Source organism: Macaca nemestrina, chromosome 19 (genome assembly GCF_043159975.1).
Source record: "Macaca nemestrina isolate mMacNem1 chromosome 19, mMacNem.hap1, whole genome shotgun sequence".
Taxonomy (NCBI): domain Eukaryota; kingdom Metazoa; phylum Chordata; class Mammalia; order Primates; family Cercopithecidae; genus Macaca; species Macaca nemestrina.
The window spans coordinates 2842452-2865945 of NC_092143.1; the positions used below are offsets into that span (position 1 = coordinate 2842452).

Consider the following 23494-nt stretch of genomic DNA (forward strand, 5'->3'; position numbering starts at 1 on the left):
TACCATTATTGTAGGTTTTAACAAAAATCACTTTCCCTTTGTGTAAAATGTGTTATGTTTCCAATAATAACTCGTATTTTGTAAAATAAAAAAAGACATATGTACAGTCACAATAGTCACATCATTTAGTGACTATTCAACTCAGGGATTATTTAGTGACTATTCAACTCAGGGATTTATTATTACACATTATAGTAAATAATGAAAATGCCTTGCTATCACATAGTGAAGAAAAATATTTCACCCTGCAAAGCCTTTATGAATACTTCTATTAAGAGAACAAACAATCCATGTCATTGCCTTAGTTTTATTACTAAGCCAAAAAATGTATGGGTAAGTGAAACTAATAATTCAGAGATAAGTCTTTCTCTGATTCAGGAGAAAAATGTCCCACATCTTGCTTGAAAATTTTCTCAGAGATAAAAGTGGCATGCTACATTTTGCTTTCTTGCAGGCCTGAGGGGAATGCCTCTAATCCAGTGGTGCTTGTTGGGTGCAGTTCACTCATTCTGAAGTCAGTTCCTCTGCAGGACACAGTTCAGTAGACAGAGTTGAAGGTAAAGGCCTAGGTGTGCAGGTTTCCAAAAGAGGTGCTATAGACCCTCCGAAGAGCCCATGCCTGGACTGACAAAATTTAAACTGTGCAAATACATGTAAGTCATAACTATCTTGATATGAGGCCAAGGTGGGTGGATCATCTGAGGCCAGGAGTTCAAGACCAGCCTGACCAACATGGAGAAACCTCATCTCCACTAAAAATGCAAAATTAGCCAGGCATGGTGGCACATGCCTGTAATGCCAGCTACTCGAGAGGCAGGAGAATTGCTTGAATCTGGGAGCCGGAGGTTGCAGTGACCCAAGATTGCACCATTGCACTCCAGCCTGGGTGACAAGAGAAAAACTCTGTCTCAAAAAACTAAAAAATAATAAATAAAAATAAATACAAGAATAAACAACCAAGAGGAGCTTCTGGAATTCACATATACAGGGAATTTTTTTCACATTTGTAGGTGTCAAATACAAGTAACAAAAGAAAAAATCAGCTTCCCACATTTCTTTTACATTTCAGTTCATTGTAACTATCCCATATTTTATAGATAAAATCTTAAATAGACCTACAATAAGTGTAGCATATCTCATTCATTATAAGAAACAAAAGATAACCCAGTTAAAAGCCGAACAAAGGACATGAATAGATATTTCTCCAAAGAACACATAGAAATGGCCAATGGGAATAGGAAAAGATGTTTAATTTCACTAATCACCAGGGAGATGCAAATAAAAAACCACAATGAGATTTCCCTTCACACCTGTCAAGATGATCATTATAAAGAAAAAGAGAGGACAAGTGTTGATGAGCCTGTGGAGAGGCTGGAGCCTTGCACACTTTCAGTGGTGTTCAGCGATCTCGGGTGTCGATTTTTCTGGCCAGAAACCCCGGCGGTTGTGGTGCCTTTGCCTGAGTTCTTGTCCCACGTCCAGGAAGAATGAGGCATACAGACAAGTAAAGTGTGAAGAAGCAGCGTTCTATTAAGTGTTAGAACAGCTCAGAGGAGTGGGTAGTTCCTCTCTGCAGGCAGGTCATCCAGTGGAATGTTCAGCTCTTTGAAGTGGCCCTGGAGAGGGTAGCTCCTCTCTGCAGGCAGATCGCTTGGACATTTCTGCAGGTCTCTGAAGCTCGCAGCAGAAAGAGTAGCTCCTCTCTGCTGGCAGGTTGTCTCTGCAGCTCTCAGTGGAGAGGGCATTCCTCTCTGCAGCTGGCTGTCCCATCGTCTCCAGCTGTCAGCAGAGAGAGATTCTTCTCTGCAGCTGGTCATCCAGTCCTCTCTCTGCCCTCCTCACCTTCTGGTCATCCTCTGCCCTGGGCTCTGAGCCCAGGGATTTTTATGGACCTCACAGGGGAGGAAAGGCCTGCCAGTTGGTCCATGGGTGGCCATGGGCAGGCCTGGAAGAGGCACCAGGAGTCCCCACTCCAGTCTGCAGTCTGCTGGACTGGTAGCCTGGCCCTCCCTGGCCTGAAGGCGAGCCTTATCGGTGACCCACCGCTTCTGCCCAGGAATTAATCTGCCTGCCACTGCCATTCATGGCCCCAGGGCTCGGCTCCCACCCAGCTCTGAGATTGGAGTGGGCACCGGGAGCAGAGAGAGGCCAGGCAGCAGGAACAGACACCTCTGAGCCTGCAGCGATGGGGGGAAGTGGGTAGGGCCTTCCCGGGCCCCCAAGGGTGCAGGCTGCAGCGATGCCCAGGTCCTGAGCCTTATGCCACTCACTGGGCAGGCAGCCACAGGGGAGCTCCCTCCTGCCCTGCCAACTCAGAAGGGGTAGGATTCCTCCTTGTCCCTGGCACCTGCTTGCTCCATGGAGTGGGAGGCCCAGGTCTGCACCCACCCAGAAGGGTAGATCCTACCTGCTCCTGGCCCCTCCAAAAGCACAACGAGGCTCGGATCTACAGCCGCAGTTTAGGCAGCTGTAGTAGCCCCGCCCAGGAGGGTGGGTCTCCCACCAGCTGCACAGAGTCTGTAGCCCCAGCCATGCCTCCCTGCAGCAGCCGCCGTGATGACGGCAGCCACTGCCAGTGAGAATGGGAAAATGATGCCGCCACTACAGGAAACAGTATGGGGGTCTCTTAAAAAGTAAAAATGGAACTACCCTATGATCCGACAATCCCATTTATGGGAATAGACCCAAAATAATTAAAATCAGGGTCTCAAAGAGACACCTGCACTCCCATGTGTATTGCAGCATTGTGCACAACAGCCAAGATAAGGAAGCTGTCCAAATGTTTGCTGACTGATAAATGGATAAAGAAAATGTGGTATATCCATACCATGGGACATTATTCAGTCTCAACAAGAAATCCTGCCATTTTCAACAACAAGGCTAGGCCTAAAATACGTGATGCCAAAATAAATATCAGCCACAGAAGGACAAACACTGCCTGATTCCTCTACAGGAGGCTTCTGGAATAGTCAGAGGAGGGGATAGCAGGCCAGTGTTTAGTGGGACCTGGGGAAAGGGGTGTGGGGAGTTACTATCCAATGGGCATAAAGTTACAGTTAAGTGAGATGCATCGGTTCCAGAGACCTGCTGTACAGTGCAGTGCCCAGAACTAACACGGTTTTGTGTACTTCCAGTTAGTGTTAACAGGGTGGATCTCACATTAAACAAACAAAAACCAATGAGACACAAGACAACTCTTAGAGGCAATAAGTATGTGTATTGCCTGGTTGTGGTGACAGTGACAGAAGTGTATACAGAGGTCCAGACTGGCCAGATTGTATACATTAATGATGTGCGGTTGTTATATACTAACCATATCTCACCAAAGCCGGGGGTAAAAAAAAAAAAAAAAAAAAAAAACATAGACTAAAGATATATTATGTTTTTACTTCAAACCCCAGGATTAAGACTTATATGCCTTGATATCACATAGTGAAAAAGATTTAGCCCTGCAAAGGTGCAAAGGTTTTATTAACACCACTACTAAAAGAGCAAGTAATTTCCTTAGTTTTATTACTAATCCAAAAATATATAATTAAGTGAAACTAATAATTTAGAGGTAACTCTTTCTCTAATTCAGGAGAAAAATGCCTCACACTTTGCCTAAAAGATTTCTCAGAAATAAAAAGTGGCTTATGGCATTTTACTTTGGCTGATGGTGGTGGTTGTTCTCGATGTCCCGTCAACTCTCTGTGCATCGAGCTGGTAACTTTCAGTGAAGTGATTATTCTTCAGTCTGCAACAATTCATGAAACATGAAAAGTTTATTATTTTCAACCCAATTCAGAATATAAGTCACAGCTTCCAGTTAGATAAGCCATTTTCCTTACCTGAACATGAAACAGAAATATTGAGAAAATTTTAATCAAGTTAAAACACCAATGATTAGACAAATGCTTTTGGGAAATTAAGAAATGGGGCTTGGAATGGTCTTTGTATCCCATTGATTCTGTTCTAAGAATAGTCCCAGGAAATCTTTTAAAAAAATTTAATTGAAGTGTAAACTTTGGAGAGTTCTAGAATATGAAAACAACCACAAACTACCTAGCAAAAGCTAAATTTAAATGAAGAAAGGAATAATTATTATGAGCTCTCCTGGCCCTGCTCAAACTGTTGTCTCTACAACAGTTCTCCAGAAAGTGAAACCCAAAAACCCAACACTGGGATTGGCCACTTAGAAAATCTATTTCCAGCTGTGCATCCTCAGCTGTGTTCCTCCTCCCCTCCTCCCCAAGGCAGAGCAGCCATACCATGCCTCAAAATACCACATGGACCCCCAAAACATGCACATTGATCATGTAGCCATAAACATCAATAGCAAAAAAAAAAAAAAAAAAGCCAGATAAATTGGATTTACTTTTTTTCTGAGACCCCTGGTGGCAATTGGAGGAATGAAGACTGCTCAGTACTGAGCACACCTGCATCCCGGGCTACTCTAGGCCTCTTCAGTTCTCATCTCATTCCGTGCGTCCTCACAACCTCCAGGGAGGTGGGGCCTGCCAGGAAACGGAGGCACCAGTGAGTGAGGCAACCTGTCCAAGGATACACCCCTGGGAAACAGACCAGAGATCCATGGCCAGGTCCTCACTCTCTAGGCACACCAAACACACAAGCAAAGCTGGACACTCCTTAAGGTCGTGCACCTGTTTGGAGGCATGGCCAGCTTCTAGGAGAGCTTCCCTGAATGGATCCGATGCAGCCACACGCGGGCTGCTGTGAGCTCAGTGACTGAGGACCCTGGCCTCAATCACACGGGGCAGCCTGGAGGAACAGCCCAGCCCTCGGGGTGCTCCGCTGCCTGGGCTCCATTCCCCACCTAGTCCCCTCCACCTAAACTGTCCTCCCTGAGGACCCACGCCCCACACTGCCTAAACCCAGCACAGGCTTCCAGTCCCAACCCAGCGCCCTCTCGGCAAGCTCAATACCACGTGCTAATTCTCTGTGGCTTTGGTTACATCATTCTTGTTTTGTTTGTTGTTTGTTTTCCTTTTAACCATGATTCTGTTTGTTTCTCTGCTGGCTCTTCCCTGCCACCTAGATGTGAAGGAGGAGAGGTTTTCAGTTGTCTGTCCTAGGCTTTCTTCCATTCTCCTTTGCACACTTACCCTGGATAATTAGACCCTTTGTCATGTGTTCATCTACATCAGGCCCTCGGCTTCCCACCACACCTCAGTTTCCAGTGCTCTTTAGTGCAGCTGACCCCCATGCCCATGGAGTCCACAACACTCCCTCTCCACGTGGACCAGCTGTGGACACTTCTAAAGCCAGGTTCAGAGATTTCCCACCCACGCCTCCTCTGGCTTTAGTATTCCCAGCCTTTTATAAACCATCACGTGTCCCCAGTTGCTCTAGCTAAACCCTGAGCAACCGACCTGGGCCGTCTCTCCTTCTCCAGGTCTCCTGGACGCTGACTAACTCCGCTAGATGGGGCTCTGGGCTCCATCCCGCACTAAGATGTGCTTCCCCTCTCCCCTGTCTGGATTAGGGGTTTTCCTACGTCCACATTGGTTCTCCTTCAGTCTGCTCATCAGTCAGAACGGCCTTTCATACAAAGTAAGTGAATCCGATCCTTTAACTCACAAGCATCCAGTCCTCAGCAGCTTCCTCTTTCAAGCAGAGTAAAGCTCAAAATGCTGAATGCAACGTGGCCCCTAGGCCCTCAGACCCCTGTGTTCACCTCCTCAGTAGTAGTTATTCCACCTGACACAGGTTCTGTCCCTGCAGGGCTGTAGAAAGCCTCGATTCCTCCCCATGGGAGCTTCCATGTTCCCTTGTGGAGTCGTGACTCTGAATCCTCCTCTGAAACCCCATCTAATGCTGTCCTCGGGGCAGGCCTCACAAGCATCCAAGCCCCCTTCCTCCCAAGGATTATCTGTAGCGTCCCCCAAGCACCCTGTGGTTCCCAGTGAGGTGGTTTCCACACCTACAACTATTTAGCTATTTGTAATCACCTGGCTGAGGTTTGCCTGTGTGGAAAGGTTGCAGACCAGGTACGCCTTCTCAGCTCACAGCCCCACACCTGGCCCACGGCGGGCACACTCACTGCGTGTTTGCTGAATGGCTGATTCAAATCCAGCACATTCTCAGTAGCACAGACTTAAGTTAAAGCAATTTGAACATCAAATGAAATATAACAAGAATGTTCTTAGATGATGACAGAGCAGGAGCACCATCATCTTGGACAAACACCACCATTTTAAATTCCAGCTCTCTTTCTAACCTCATGCATTTCAAGAAAATTAATTCTCTTCTAACAACAAGAAGCCAGAAAAAGCAGACAGTAAAACACATAAAACAGCTCGGGCACAGAAGGAAGGGAGAAGTCTCTTGGGTAATCACCAAACTTCATATTTACACAATGGGCCCCAGTGAGACAGTGGGCCCTAATAAGCACATTCCTTTCCTTTTAGGTGCATGAAGATAGGGAAGCTAAAGGCAGACTGAGGAGTACGCCTGCAGCTGCAGGAAGATGTGTGGGAACAGACACAGAAACTCTTTCTCCCTAATAAGCAAGACAAAGAGATACAGACTAAAAGTTGGCCTAGGTGGTCTGGGAATGGGGTGAGAGCTGATAAAAACTCTGCTCTATACAGATAGCACACCTGGTCCTAACTGAACCATCAGGCCCTAGGAGGATAAGGTACCCCCTCCTCACGAGCCCCTGAACCCTTAAATACCCTTAGTGTGTAAGAGAAAAGGCTCCTGACCTAACTCGGCCAGAAACCTCTCTCAGGTTTATTCTCTAAAATAAATCTTTGACTGTTGAGCCACTTTTCATGTTGCTTTCTTCCTTCTTCAACTCTTACAGATGAGAAAGGTAATTAATCAGAAACACAATTGTGTCTTTCAAGGATCAGTGAGGCAGAACTAAAGCCAATGTTAAAAGCCAAGAAGCACATTTCTGACACTTAAAACATAGCAAAAGGGTAATTAATGCACAGAAAAAAATGAATAGAGCCAAGAGAGGCCAAAGCACATGAAATAGAAATGAGTGCCACACGAGAAAGATTAAAACCAAATTGCAAATGTTCTGCTTACACACTGAAATGAGGCTTCTATTAGGGACACTGAAAAAGAGCTTTTGAAGAAGTGTATTCTGGGATGGCTGCTTTTAAAAGGATGACCTCTTAAATAAATAAATCCAAAAAGCCAAGTTCCCTAGCAACCCGTTAAATTACAGATGCAAAGTAGGTACAATTGTTTCAGGGAATGAGACAGGTTTATCCAATATCAAGATTGCTATGAATATGTGTGTTTGTGGGTGTCACAGATATGTATATATAATAGATATTACTGAGAAGTTTGTCTCTTGTAGATCAATTTGATCATTTTAAACTGCATGTACTTCTGTTATTGGTTTAATTTAGTGTGCAAATATCTAGGTATATAATATAAAGATTAAATATTTTGATATTAAAATAATTTTTAAATTTCATAGCATCATTCCTCTGAATAATGCAAATAACTTAAAAACGTGTACCTGACTTGTTAACAGAATATTTGTGAAATGAGCAATTGAAATCTGAAAATTATTATCTAATGAAATTGACTGAGACCTGATAGAATTACCTGATTAATGTCTGATGATCAAGTAACTTTATTCTGTCTTCATTCATTCTTCTTCAATACATGTACACAAAATCATGCTATGCATCTATAACAGAGCATTTCTAAAATCTCATTTTGTTTTCTACAGGGAGGCTGATATGGTTTGGCTGTGTCCCCAGCCAAATCTGATCTTAAATTGTAACTCCTATAATTCCCAGGTGGGAGGGACCCAGTAGGAGATACTTGAATCATGGGGGCGGTTTCCCCCATACTGCTCTCGTGGTAGTGAGTAAGTCTCAGGAGAGCTGATGGTTTTATAAGGGGAAACCCCTTTTGCTTGGCTCTCATTCTTTCTTGCCTGACACCATTTAAGATGTCGCTTGCTCTTCTGCCATGATTGTCAGGCCTCCGTAGCCAAGTGGAACTATGAATTCAGTAAACCTCCTTTTCTTAACAAATTACCCAGTCTCAGGTATGCCTTTATCAGCAGTGTGAGAGTGGACTAATACAGAGGCAGAGAAAATATTCAAGATATGGGTTGGTCAGGGCCAGTTGTAGAAGAGAGGACACCCAGGGACATTTTATTTGGAAAATTGTCTTAGACATATTTTAAGTTCAAGGTAAAAAAAAAAAAATAGCAGAGGCACGTTCCATTCTTTTTGCATAATGTGAGGATTTGTAGATGCCAGGTGAGCAGTTCCAGTCACGTGGTCATATGGTGGCTCTGGGCTACCCAGGAGTGGCTGAGGGCTACTTTTGAGGGTGTGTGATTGTCCACTCCAAGTTGCTTGTCTTCTCCCATGGGCACTTTCCCTAAGCTCCACTGGCACCTTTTCCCCCAGTGATACGCTGAGACAGCAGTGTCTAGGGGTCGTGCAGCCCAGGTGGCAGGACCCACTCCACTTGGGACCTGCTCATGCTGCTCAAAAGACCATAGTGTCCATTGTGGCTTCCACTCCTGGGACTGAGGAATGAAAAACACGTGTCTCTCTAACACAGTGGTACTATCAAGCTCCTGCATCAGAAACTCATTTGACAACAGAACCTAAGATTGTGATATTATACACTTTTTTAAATACAAAGATTCTTGATACATCATTAGAATGAATTTTGATCTTGCACTCACAGCCATTTGTAAGTACTGCTGTATATCCTGAAATTTATGAAGGCAAGCTGTATAGGATGGATATATATATATATATGTAAACGTCCTACAGCCCTCCGATTTTATTTAAAAAAGGCTTGTATTAGACAGCACAGCTATCATGTTCAACCTTGGACTTGCATGCTGTAGGTTTTTTAGGAGCTGACCTCCTCCCCTTGCTTGCAGTTTGCCTTTGGTCCTCTTGAATCCCTTCTCTAGGGCAAGCTTGCTTTTGCTGTGGTTTGGGTATTTGTCCTCACCGTATCTCATGTCGAATTGTAATCCCCAGTGCTGGAGGTAGGGCCTGGTGGGAGGCATTTAGATCATGGGGGTGGATCCCTCATGGCTTGGCACTGTCTTCATGATAGTGAGTCCTCTTGAGATCTGGTCATTTAAATGTGTGTGTCACCTCCCCACCATCCCTGTCGCTTCTACTCCTGCCATGTGACTTGCCTGCTTCCACTTCACCTTCCACCATGATTGGAAGCTTCCTGTGGCCTCCTAGAAGTCAAGTACACGCCAGCACCAAGCTCCCTTTACAGCCTGGGGAATCGCAAGCCAATGAAACTTCTTTTCTTTATACATTGCCCAGTCTCAGATGTTTCTTTATAGTGATGCAAGAACAGCCTAACACAAAGCTTCTTCCCACAACAGGCCTTGGCTGTTCAGAATATTTGTAGATGGTGAAGATGATGTCTTAAGTTATGCTTCAGTGATTTTATTAAGGAAAGAATACTTCTCACTGGAAGTTTTTGCTTGTTTGTTTTTCCTAGATGTGTTCTAATGTCTGAGTAAAGACACTGAATTGTCATAAACATAAAAATGGGTTCCTTCATGAATATCAGTATGTGTTTCAGTGTGAATGTGAGTGTGTGACTGCAGGCTACGTCGACTAAGACACCTACAACACAACAGCACTGAGCAAGGCTTTAGCAAAACACCTTCGCTAGACCTCCATTTTCATCAGAGAAGGATGAATGGTTTGATTAAATTTTTGCCTTCTGCATAATTTTAAAGTTTTAATAATCTTGATTACTAAATGAATGAAATGAAGTAGAGGTAATAAGATCCTTATTCTAGCACACATATTGGACTGTAAAATTTTAGAAGAACAGCTTGGAAACTTTACTTTTCTGGCATCAAGATAGAGTTTAAAACTTTCTTGGCATATGTATCTTATGAAATGAGAGCCCTCAGACCAAATTATTCTGTTCTAATAATAAAAAAGAGTCATTTTAACCCCCAGCTATGTTGAGTCTCCATAATGAAGGTGTTCTATTTGTAACTGTTAATCAACTTAATTCTGCCCAGAAATTATGAGACTGCTTTGCAATTTTCTGCTACTCATGCATCTCCACTGCCTTGTGATCATGAAGGAAAGGGCTCATCTTCTGCCTTTGTGTCTCCAGCACACCATGCCCCACAGACATCTCTACTGCCTTGTGATTGTGAAGGAAAGGGCTCACCTTCTGCCTTAGTGTCCCCAGCATGTCATGCTCCACGGAGGCTGCTTTAATGAATTATTCACTGAATGATCACAACACCTTTTATTTTGACAGGTTCTCAACCCCATTGCCAGAAACTGTTGCACAGAAGGAGGATAAATGAGGCCCTGAACAAGCCTTTTCCAGGAAAGCAAGTGGCTTGGGTCAAGCACTATGTAAATCAAACTTCACCTTAAGGACTTCTAAAGAATCATTCTGAATGCTTAAGCCATCCAGCATGCTTTGCAGAAAACAAATATAAACCCAGAATCTCCAGAATTTAATTTTCTATGCTGTATTTCCATTTAAGAAATCTTAACAGTAAACTGTGAGGCAATGATATGCCCACGGATTGTTAGGTATGCATTATAAAATGAGCGTCAGTTGTGATGTAGATACATTTTCAACCAACAAAATTCATTCAATTACTAAAGTTTGCATCCCCTTTAAGGAGACAATTTCATCTAAGTCTGTACACTTGATTATTTATTGGACAGACAGGAATTAAATCTTATGAAAAATCTATCTGCCAGACAATGGGAATAAGCTTATTGGATGTAACATGTTCCATGCCCCAAAGAAGCCATGGTAGATGTAGGGGCAGATCACCACAGTAGGGATGCTGTAGGTGCAGTAGAAGAGGTGGTGGACGGAGCACAGGGGAAGGCTCCCACCCAGCCTGGCAGGTGAGTGCCTAGAGATGTCTGTGGAGCATGGTGTGCTGGGGACACTAAGGCTGGGGACACTAAGGGCCAGGGAAGGATTGTTAGATGGGACAACTAAGTGGAGTATTAAAGGATGGGTCTGAGTGGAGGGTGAGGGATACAGGTGTGCTGAGGAGAGTCCACAGGGTGAGATGTACATGGAAAGCACTGGGCGCCATAACCCTGGCAGGTGTATGACAGGTTAGGCAGCCAGGGAAGGAGGCGGGAGGAAGTGGCCCCAGTGTGGAGCCTGGATGAGCCCTGTTAGAGAGTATAGCCCACACCCTGTGGCAGCACGGAGAGGGGAGGGACTCCACAGCAGGTCACTCTGCCTCTGTGAGTTGGAGCATCTGTGGGTATTAGCTCATTCCACAGTCTGCCTTAGTGTGGCTGTGGGAAGTCTGAGCTTCACTGGCTTACTTCCTCCATACGATTGACTTGTTTAGCCAGACGTCCTTAGAATCTCTCTACTACATTTAAAATTCAGTCGATTGACTAGGATAGCTCAGTGGTAATTGATCCAAATCATTGCTTCCCCTTAAAGCAGACTCTGTACTGTAAACCTACTGATGCAATCTTCCATTTTTGAGGAATGTCATTTCTGTGAAAACTTATTTTGTTCTTTTTCAAGAATATTTGCTTCAATGGGTGATATGGTTTAGCTATGTCCCCAGCCAAATCTCATCTTGAATTGTAGTTCCCATAATCCCCACATGTCATTGGAGGCACCTGGTGGAAGGTAATTGAATCACAGGGGCAGTTTCCCCCATGCTATTCTCATGACAGTGAGTGAGTTCTCAGGAGATCTGATGGTTTTATAACTGTCTGGCATTTCCCTTGCTCGCACTCATTCTCTCTTCTGCGACCCTGTGAAGAGATGGCTTCCGCCTTGATTGTAAGTTTCCTGAGGTCTCCCTGGCCACACAGAACTGTGAGTCAATTAAACTTCCTTTCTTTATAAATCTCCCAGTCTTGTGCAGTTCTTTATAGCAGTGTGAGAATGGACTGATACAACCTGCTTCATTCTCACATCTAACATCCTTTCTCTTTTCCATTTAATATTTCTCCATTTTTTCACACTCTCTCTCATGTCCTGATTGCATTTTGAGCAGTGTCTAAGACCACGTCTTCTGCTTCCAATGGGATTTTCATTTGGTTGGGCTTTTCTCTCCTGTGTCTTTCTTGAGTATTGCAGCTCATTTTGCATCTCATTTTGCACCTTGTTCTTTCACCTTACAGTGATTTTCACAATACCAGTGGGAGGCAGTCACCGAGGCTGCCCCCCTCTATTCTGGGCCTGGTGCAGAATGCAGAGACAGTGGCATTCTGAGTGTTTCCAGTCCAGGTATTAAGGAGGCCTGGCAGCTGTGCTTCCCTTCCTGGAAAACACATTCCCATCTATGGTATTGTCTAAGCTCAAATTCCTTGAAATGAAGTGTTGTAAGAGCAGGTGTTAAAAGATTCAGCTCTTCTAGCAGTGTTTTAAACTGTTTTCAAAAGGAAGAAAAAAATGCATTTACCTATAAGGTTTTGCCTCTTGAGTTCATTTCAAATTTTAAAATATCAGAGTCAAAGACGGTAAGAAAATTCGCATGTATTTACACCAACAATTGCAAGTCCCAGAAAGAATTGTATGCCAGATTAGGTCTTCACAACAGATTGTTTTAAACTATTTTCTTTACCCTAACACCTGAGGAATTTGGACTTTTACCAGCAATTTTGACTCACACTTGCAGAAATGCTTAGAGGCAGAGTAAGGGCAGTGTGGGTGGGGAATGGGACAGGGTCACCTCTCGGAGTATGTAGGGACTCTGGGATGCTGGCACCCCTCCTCCCTTATCTACCTGACAAGCCACATTACTTTCACTCAATTCAGACTCTGAAATCCAAAGTCCTAGGCCAGGTCCTTTCAGTCGCCACCCTCTCTGTGTTGATTATGTGTGAAATAAGTCACTCTACGGAATTTCCACTGTGTCAGAGGTCACAGGAGAAGAACCATCACCCCCTCAGGTCAAGAACAGGTTAACTGTTCCAGGATCCTGATGGCTTCCATTTAATTCTTATTTAATCAGAGATTTGCAAAACAGAAACAGGAAGTATTTTAAATTAATTTACGAAGAGCTCTGGTTCTCCGCATCAGAAGGACAATATGACCTATGTGAACGCAAAATAGCTGAGACAGGTCTCAGTCAATTTAGGAAGTTCTTTTAAAAAAGACTAGTGGGAGTTCAGGTGGAGGGTATAAACACTGTGAGGTTAGTTAACCAGAAGCTTCGTAAACTTGAGTGTGTTCAGAAGTACACTTAGTGAGGATAAAATAGGCTATGCTGCAGTAATAAATCAACTGGACACTTCAGTGACTCAATGCAACAAAAGGTTTTTTTCTGGTTCACTTCATAGTGAGATGCATCTCACTGGCATCTCTCTTTAGTGACTCTTTTCCAAGTATTGACTTGGGGATCTTTCATGTTCTTGTCATGGAGCTTCAGAGCGGATGTTGAGGGAGATATATATATATATATATATATATATATTTTTTTTTTTTTTTTTTTTTTTTTTTTTTTTTGAGGGGGAGTCTTGCTCTGTCGCCCAGGCTGGAGTACACTGGTGTGATCTCGGCTCACTGCAACCTCCGACTCCCAGGTTTACGCCATTCTCCTGCCTTAGGCTCCTGAGTAACTGGGATTACAGGTGCCCGCCACCACACCCGGCTAATTTTAGTATTTTTAGTAGAAATAGGGTTTCACCATGTTGGCCAGGCTGGTCTTGAACTCCTGACCTCAGGTGATCCGCCTGCCTCGGCCTCCCAAAGTGCTGGGGTTACAGGCGTGAGCCACCACACTTGGCCGTTGAGGGATATTTTTAAGGGCAAGGCCTTGAAGTCCATTGGCCTTAACTCACTCACACTGAGCCCTGATCTAACTGCAAGGGAGACTGGGGAGTGCGGGCTTCTCGCATCCCCAGGGACAGACATTACCCACCACCCCAGGAGTATCCGGGTAGGTGGGTATCTTTTTAAGTTTGACATATCCAGATACCTATATATTTTTCCCTTTTACTGCATAACAAATTACTGCAAATTTAGTGTTTACAACAACACATTTATTAGTTTCCAGCTTCTTTGGGTCAGGAGGCTGAATGTGAGCTGCTGGGTCCTCCTGGGTCTCACTGGGATTAAGTCAAGGAGCAGGCTCAAGCGTCCCTCCCATCTGAGGCTCACGGTCCTCTTACAGGCTCACTGGCATCAGCAGAGCCATTGCCTGTGGCTGTAGGGCTGAGTTCCCATGTCCTTGACAGCTTTTGGCTACCTACCGCCCCCAGCTCCTGGAGGCCAACCTCAAGTCCCTGCCGTGTGGCCTCCACAGCAGGTCCCTGTGAGGCTGGTGGTCTCTTCAAGCCCAGCAAAGAACTCTCATTGCAGCCTGCAGTGTAACCATGGGAGCCATAGACCGTCATGGTCACAGCCCCCACCTGCACTCAGGGCGAGGACCACACAGGGTGTTTAAGTGAAGGCTCGTGCCTTGGAGGCCCTCTCAGAATTCCACCTACCTTGCTTACCTTCACAAATATCAGCTGCATCTCAAGGGCCAATAAGAGGTCTGCAGAGAAGCCACGAGCCAAAGAAAACTCCTTGGAACTTCTCTGCTCTTGACAAAGTCCTTAAGCGGTTGCAATAAAAACCCCATTGGCCACTCAAGACTCTTTCTGTTTTTGATATCTTTCCGTGGAGTCATCCATTCATTCAGCTGAGTGCTTGCCATGTGCTAGACACTGAGATGACAGCAGGGAACACGGCTGGTCAAGTCTCTAGGGAAAATTCTCCATTCACACCCCACTCACTGTGGAAACTTCCCATTCGCCTATGCTGACACACATGGTGCACAGGACTATGTGTGAATAATCGAATAAACCAGACCTGCATGTTCTCTTACAATATCCAGGAATCCTTCAAGTTAAATGACATTTTATCTTAATCATTCAGGTGATAGGAATACTACATGTTTAAATTCCTTTTGTTTGTGTTACTGCAGTACATGATCACAGCCACACCCATTGAACTGGGCATATTCACCATGCAGAAGATCTTCAAAGGAACAGGTCCTGTTGGGGAACTGAAATCCAAAGACAACCATATTTTAAGTAACACATTGGTGAAAAGACTTACATACCATGGGAAAAACATCTCAAGCTTAATCACCTATATTTAATTTACAACAGAAATAGGACTGCTCTCACATAGTTTCTAAAGCTTATTAAGTCCCTCAGAGAAGTATTAAATTACAGAGAGACAGTTTAGCCTCCCTGCCTTGGAAGTTCCATTTAGGTATTAACAGAGAATTAGAAATCTTATGAAGAGAGGTCTGCAATCATTGTGAGTGCTGCAATCTACACCTACCAAGGTGGAGAACAATATCACACAGGGTTCAAGTCTATGGAGTACTTCAGTCAGAGTAAGTGCTACCTTTGGCATTATTTTGCATCTTATTGAAATTCCAGATATAATATCACTCTACTGAGGCTCTTATACAGGAAGAGAAATTGAAGTTTGCAAGTGTAATCTTTGCAGTGGAGCCCTGTAATGGATCTGTGGATCTGTTTTAAGCCAGAGCTTATTCTGTGTGTCAATCATAAGATAATAGACCCATTAAATGTAACCATGTAAATATCCTCATTTCATTCCCACTACAAAACAAAAAGTGCCTGTGTTGCTCCTGCCTCCCACATTTTTATTGGCCTTCAGATTGGTGTGTCTTCTTTCTGTTTCCTTTCTTTGCTTGTTTAAATTCTGATTTTCGTTCATTTATCTACTTAGGCATATATAAGTTCTGAGTATATTTCGTTTTGGGTTAGACTATGAATTTTTTAGGGGAAATTAATCATGTTTTACTAGGGTTTATATCTAGTAGAATAACACATAAAGTGCCCTGCACATAGACCATTAATAAATGCTTGAGAGTAAGTGAATAAACCCATGAATGAGTATCTTAGTCTTGTAACATAAGTACCAAATATTCCTTAGCAGGAAAAGTCAACAGCACTCTCTCAACTATGAATTAACCCAGTCGTGGGGAAGTAAATGTAATGTTTGGTCAGTAATGTGACCTGACACTTAACATCTCTTAGAAGAAACAGCAGGTCCAGTGTCTAGAATCAGCTCTAATGGCAACAGATTGATGGCACCCTTGCATATTTACCCATTTTTAAGGTTTTTGTTTTTTTTTAGACAGCTGTTTCCTTAGATCTATAATCTTTAATTTATATTCCTGGTTTTGGGGTGGAACTGTATTTTGTGGTCATTTAATGGATCCCATTAAGAGGAGGTTTCAGATTCCATTACCTTTCTTTAGCTCAGTTGAATTATCTATCATTTTTATTGTTTATTGTATATTGTTTATGTTTGAATGTTGAATACTAATCTGCCAGAAGGAGAATTTTTTAAAAATTTCTCATTACGTTGAAAGCAGTCATTTAATTTCATTGTGCCCTAGTTTTATAATTATAATTGCAAGATCCTTGTGAAGAGCATAAGAAAAGCAGCAAAAGTCACTATTCAATTGAACTCAACGAAAACACAGAAGTGTCTTTACATGTATAATTATCCAAAGGTCTACCTGAAGCTCTTTCTACCCTCATCCAGGCTCTTTCGCCCTAAACTCAACCTGCATCTGAATCTTCTGGATATTAGCACAGAGGACCCTAGGCCCCACCCCGAGTGGCAGATTCCGTAAGTCTGTGGTGCGATCCTAGAGTCTGCTGCTCTACCACGTTCCTGGGAGATGGTGATGCTGCTGGTCCAAGGACCACACTCTGAAAACCACTGCCCAAAATTCACTTGAACTTCGCATCTTGGCTCAATTTTCACATCTTCAAAAAAGACTAGTTTTATTCCCAGGTATATTAGTCTATTTTCACACTACTGATAAAGACCTACCTGAGCCTGGGCAATTTACAAAAGAAAGAGGTTTAATGGACTCAGATTTTCATGTGGCTAGGGAGGCAATCATGACAGAAGGCAAAAGGCACATCTCACATGGTGGCAGATAAGAGAAGAGAATGAGAGCCAAGCTAAAGGGGTTCCCCTTATAAAACCATCAGATCTCATGAGACTTATTAACTACCATCAGAACAGTATGAGGGAAACTGCCCCCATGATTCAATTATCTCCTGCTGTGTGCCTCCCATAACATGAGGGAATTATGGGAGCTACAATTCAAGACGAGATTTGGGTGGGGACACAGTCAAATTGTATGACCAGAGAAAGTCAGGATTACCTGAAGGATTCTTTCAAGGTCATTTTTTTCCCTCACAGTGCCATACTTTGCCAATACACATTTGAAGCAATATCTTATTAACATCTATTTCTACTGCAATAAACTCTAAGATCAGCAGCTGGTCCGGAACTAGTTGGCTCAGAGGTGCATCCCGATGCTTCACACACACACAATAATTGTTGTACATTTCACTTTTGACAATGTCTTAGTTCTATTCAGTTGTTTTTTAAAGTAAATAATCCTGCAATAAACATGTTTTCTTTTGTATTTTAATTTTGTTTTATTTTATGGTATTGAATCCCATTCTTTTTTATGGTATGTGAAATACTTTATGAAAAGAAACATGATTTCTCCTAATCCCAATCCCAAACATTGGTAATGATGTGATTGACATATTACACTTTTATTTTACTGTGCATATTCTCAAACATATTTAGAAGTATCACATCACATTTCAAAATCTGTTTTGTAGGTGCTTTTTTCATTTAAAATAACTTGGATATCTTTCCATATCAATGCCTACATATCTATTGTAGGCTGTATGACAAATAGATACCAAGTGATTGGGCAATGTTCTTGTAAAGTATTTCTCAGTCACTTTAATAAAGATCATTTGTGTTGTTTCCACAGTTCTGCTGTGATAAGTTAAACATTTTTCCATATGCTTGTTAGTTATTTACAACATTTTTTCTGTGAATTGTCCTTTCATTTTCAAAGTTTTTGTATTATTATATTACCATTTTATCACAAAAGTAGTTAACAATAATACGTAGTTTTAAACAGAAGGAGGATATTTAATGTTCCCAATACAAAAAAAAAAAGACAATAAATGTTTGAGATGATGGATATTCTAATTTCTCTGATCTGATTGCTTTATATGATATGTATCACAACATCAGTACATACCCCATAAATATGTACAATCATCATGTGTCAATTTTAAAAGAAAGGATCATTTAAAGAGGTCCATTATCCAGCTTCAATAGCTCATTTTGTTAACCTCGTTCCATTCATAACCTCATACACGTGACTCTGATATGTATCAAAACAGCTCCCAGACATAGTACCCCTTTATAAAGACTACAGAATGTTTCTTAAATGGATTATAATATTTTAAATCATAACCATAATAAAATTTTAAAATTGTTTAATAAGCTTTTTTTAGAAAATATTTACATTTACAGGAAAAAAAATGTGAAGATAGTACAGAGAGCCCTTGCTATCCCACATCCAATTTCCCCTTTTATTAAGTCTTGGTGATTGTGGTAGATCTGTCACAATTAGTGAACTAACACTGACACAGTTTTGTTAAATCAAGTCCATTCTTTATTCTGGTTTCTTAGTTTTTGCCCAATATCCTTTCTGTGTTCCAGAATCCCACCCAGGACACTTTATGTTTAACATTCCTGTTCCGTGGGGCTCCCGTGGTGTGGGAGTTTCATAGACATTCCTCATTTTTGATGAGCTTGACATCTTGGGAACTGGTCAGAATGTCTGTCAATCTGGACTTGTCTGATGTGGTTCTCATGATTAGGTTGGGTTTCTGGGCTTCTCAGGAGGAAAGCCACAAAGCATCCACCCCTGCAGGTCATAGCAGAGCTCCACACCATCAGCAGGATGGTCACTGGTAATGTCAGCTTCCATCACCTCATTTTTTTCTCAAGTTTCAAAGCAGTAAAGTACTCTTTTTCCCCCATCCCATGCTGTACTTTTTTTTTTTTTTTAATTATTATACTTCAAGTTCCAGGGTACATGTGCACAACGTGCAGGTTTGTTACATAGGTATACATGTGCCATGTTGGTTTGCTGCACCCATCAACTCGTCACTTACATTAGGTATTTCTCCTAATCTATCGCTCCCCCAGCTCTCCACCCACTGACAGGCCCCAGTGTGTGATGTTCCCTGCCCCACGTCTATGTGTTCTCATTGGTCAGTTCCCACCTATTAATGAGAACATCTGGCGTTTGGTTTTCTGTCCTTGTGAAAGTTTGCTCAGAATGATGGTTTCCAGCTTCATCCATGTCCCTACAAAGGACATGAACTCATCCTTTTTTATGGTTGCATAGTATTCCATGGTGTATATGTGCCACATTTTCTTAATCCAATCTATCATTGATGGACACTTGGGTTGGTTCCAAGTCTTTGCTACTGTGAATAGTGCTGCAGTAAACATACGTGTGCATGTGTCTTTATAGCAGCATGATTTATAATCCTTTGGGTATATACCCAGTAATGGGATCACTGGGTCAAACGGTATTTCTAGTTCTAGATCCTTGAGGGATCGCCACACTGTATTCAACAATGGTTGAACTAATTTACACTCCCACCAACAGTGTAAAAGAGTTCCTATTTCTCCACATCCTCTCCAGCATCTGTTGTTTCCTGACTTTTTATTGATCACCATTCTAACTGGCATGAGATGGTATCTCACTGTGGTTTGATTTGCATTTCACTGATGACCAGTGATGATTAGTATTTTTTCACGTGTCTGTTGGCTGATGCATGTCTTCTTTTGAGAACTGTCTGTTCATATCCTCTGCCCACTTTTTGATGGGGTTGTTTTTTTCTTGCAAATTTATTTAAGTTCTTTGTAGATTCTGGGTATTAGCCCTTTGTCAGGTGGGAAGATTGCAAAAGTTCTTTCCCATTCTGTAGATTGCCTGTTCACTCTGATGATAGTACCTTTGGCTGTTCAGAAGCTCTTTAGTTTAAGTAAATCCCATTTGTCAATTTTGTCTTTTGTTGTCATTGCTTTTGGTGTTTTAGTCATGAACTCTTTGTCCATGCCTATGTCCTGAATGGTATTGTCTAGGTTTTCTTCTACGGTTTTTATGGTTTTAGGTCTTACATTTAAGTCTTTAATCCATCTTGAATTAATTTTTTATACAGTGTAAGGAAGGGATCCAGTTTCAGCTTTCTGCATATGGCTAGCCAGTTTTCCCAGCACCATTTATTAAATAGGGCATCCTTTCCCCATTGCTAGTTTTTGTCAGATTTGTCAAAAATAAGATGGTTGTAGATGTGTGATGTTATTTCTGAGGCCTCTATTCTATTCCATTGGTCTATATATCTGTTTTAGTACCAGTGTCATGCTGTTTTGGTTACTGTAGCCTTGTAGTAAAGTTTGAAATCAGGTAGTGTGATGCCTCCAGCTTTGTTCTTTTTGCTTAGGATTGTCTTGGCAATGCAGGCTCTATTTTGGTTCCATATGAACTTTAAAGTAGTTTTTTTCCAATTCTGTGAAGAAAGTCATTGGTAACTTCATGGGGATGGCATTGAATGCATAAATTACCTTGGCCAGTATGGCCATTTTCATGATATTGACTCTTCCTATCCATGAGCATGGAATATTCTTTCATTTGTGTCCTCTTTTATTTCATTGAGCCATGGTTTGTAGTTCTCCTCGAAGAGGTCCTTCACATCCCTTGTAAGTTGGATTCGCAGGTATTTTATTCTCTTTGTAGCAATTGTGAGTGGGAATTCACTCATGATTTGGCTCTCTCTTTGTATGTTATTTGTGTATAGAAATGCTTGTGATTTTTGCACATTCATTTTGTATTCTGAGACTTTGCTGAAGTTGCGTATCAGCTTAAGGAGATTTTGGCCTGAGATGATGGAGTTTTTTAAATATACAATCATGTCTCCTGCAAACAGGGACAATTTGACTTCCTCTTGTCCTAACTGAATACGCTTTATTTATTTCTCTTGCCTGATTGCCCTGGCCAGAACTTCCAACACTATGCTGAATAGATGAGGTGAAAGAGGGCATCCTTGTCTTGTGTTGGTTTTCAAAGGGAATGTTTCCAGTTTTTGCCCATTCAGTATGATATTGGCTGTGGGTTTGCCATAAATAGCTCTTATCATTTTGAGATATGTTCCATCAATACCTAGTTTATTGAAAGTTTTTAAAATGAAGGGCTGTTGAATTGTGTCAAAGGCCTTTTCTGCATCTATTGAGATAATCAAGTGGTTTTTGTCTTTGGTTATGTTTATGTGATGGATTGCGTTATTGATTTGTGTATGTAGAACCAGCCTTGCATCCCAGGGATGAAGTTGACTTGATCATGGTAGTTAAGCTTTTTGATGTGTTGCTGGATTCAGGTTGCCTATATTTTATTGAGGATTTTCACATTGATGTTCATCAGGGATATTGGTCTAAAATTCTCTTTTTTTGTTGTCTCTGCCAGGCTTCAGGATCAGGATGATGCTGGTCTCATAAAATGAGTTAGGGAGGATTCCCTCTTTTTCTATTGATTGGAATAATTTCAAAAGGAATGGTACCAGCTCCTCTTTGTACCTCTGGTAGAATTTGGCTGTGAATCCATCTGGTCCTGGACTTTTTTTGGTTGGTAGGCTATTAATTATTGCCTTAATTTCAGAAACTGTTATTGGTCTATTCAGAGATTCAACTTCTTCCTGGTTTAGTCTTGTGAGGGTGTATGTGTCCAGGAATTTATCCATAACTTCTAGATTTTCTAGTTTCATTGCATAGAGGTGTTTCTATTATTCTCTGATGGTAGTTTGTGTTTTTGTGGGATCGGTGGTGATATCCCCTTTATCATTTTTTAATGCACCTAGTTGATTCTTCTCTCTTTTCTTCTTTATTAGTCTTGCTAGAAGTCTATCTATTTTGATGATCTTTTCAAAACACCAGCTCCTGGATTCATTGATTTTTTGAAGGCATTTTTGTGTCTCTGTCTCCTTCAGTTCTGCTCTGATCTTAGTTATTTCTTGCCTTCTGCTAGGTTTTGAATTTGTTTGCTCTTGCTTCTCTAGTTCTTTTAATTGTGATGTTAGGGTGTTGATTTTAGATCTTTCCTGCTTTCTCTCATGGGCATTTAGTGCTATAAATTTCCCTCTACACACTGCTTTAAATGTGTCCCGTAGATTCTGGTACATTGTGTCTTTGTTCTCATTGGTTTCAAAGAACATCTTTATTTCTGCCTTCATTTCATTATTTACCCACTAGTCATTCAGGAGTAGGTTGTTTAGTTTCCATGTGGTTGTGCAATTTTGAGTGAGTTTCTTAATCCTGAGTTCTAATTTGATTGCACTGTGGTCTGAGAGACAGTTTGTTGTGATTTCTGTTCTTCTACATTTGCTGAGGAGTGTTCTACTACCAATTATGTGTTCAATTTTGGAATAAGTGCAATGTGGTGCTGAGAAGAATGTATATTCTGTTGACTTGGGGTGGAGAGTTCTGTAGATGTCTATTAGGTCTGCTTGATGCAGACCAAGCTGAGTTCAAGTCCTGGATATCCTTGTTATCTTTCGGTCTTGTTGATCTGTCTAATATTGACAATGGGGTGTTATAGTCCTCCCATTATTATTGTGTGGTAGTCTAAGTATCTTTGTAAGTCTCTAAGGACTTACTTTACAAATCTGGGTGCTTCTGTATTGGGTGCATATATATTTGGGATAGTTTGTTCTTCTTGTTGAATTGATGCCTTTACCATTATGTAATGGCCTTCTTTGTCTCTTTTGATCTTTGTTGGTTTAAAGTCTGTTTTTTCAGAGACTAGGATTGCAAACCCCCCCCCCTTTTTTTTTTTTTTTTTGCTTTCCATTTGCTTGGTAGATCTTCCTCCATCCCTTTATTTTGAGCCTATATGTGTCTCTGCACGTGAGATGGGTCTCCTGAATACAGCACCCTGATGGGTTTTGATTCTTTATCCAATTTGCCAGTCTCTGTATCTTAATTGGGGCATTTAGCTCATTTACATTTAAGGTTAATATTGTTATGTTTGAATTTGATCCTGTCATTATGATGTTAGCCGGTTATTTTGCCTGTTAATTGATGCAGTTTCTTCATAGCGTTGATGGTGTTTACAATTTGGCATGTTTTTGCAGTGGCTGGTACCAGTTGTTCCTTTCCATGTTTAGTGCTTCCTTCAGGAGCTCTTGTAAGGCAGGCTTGGTGGTGACAAAATCTCTCAGTATTTGCTTGTCTGTAAAATATTTTATTTCTCCTTCACTTATGAAGCTTAGTTTGGCTGGATATGAAATTCTGGGCAGAAAATTCTTTTGTTTAAGAATGTTGAATATTGGCCCCCACTCTCTTCTGGCTTGTAGGGTTTCTGCCGAGAGATCCACTGTTAGTCTGATGGGCTTCCCTTTGTGGGTAACCTGACTTTTCTCTCTGGCTGCCCTTAACATTTTTCCCTTAATTTCAACCTTGGTGAATCTGACCAAGTGTCTTGGGGTTGCTCTTCTCGAGGAGTATCTTTGTGGTGTTCTCTGTATTTCCTGAATTTGAATGTTGGCCTGCCTTGCTAGGGTGGGGAAGTTCTCCTGGATAGTATACTGGAGAGTATTTCTAACTTGGTTCCATCCTCCCCATC

General features: G+C 41.9%; 1 long non-coding RNA gene across 3 annotated transcripts in view; it reads right to left on the reverse strand.

Moving 5' to 3' along the window:
- Positions 1-3575: 3575 nt before the first annotated feature.
- The window catches only part of LOC105489289 (uncharacterized), a 169460-nt gene continuing 149541 nt past the window's right edge, over positions 3576-23494 (reverse strand). For all 3 annotated transcript variants that reach the window (XR_011617151.1, XR_011617152.1, XR_011617150.1), the window contains one exon: positions 3576-3736. This is a non-coding gene — a long non-coding RNA (uncharacterized lncRNA). The remainder of the gene's footprint in view (positions 3737-23494) is intronic.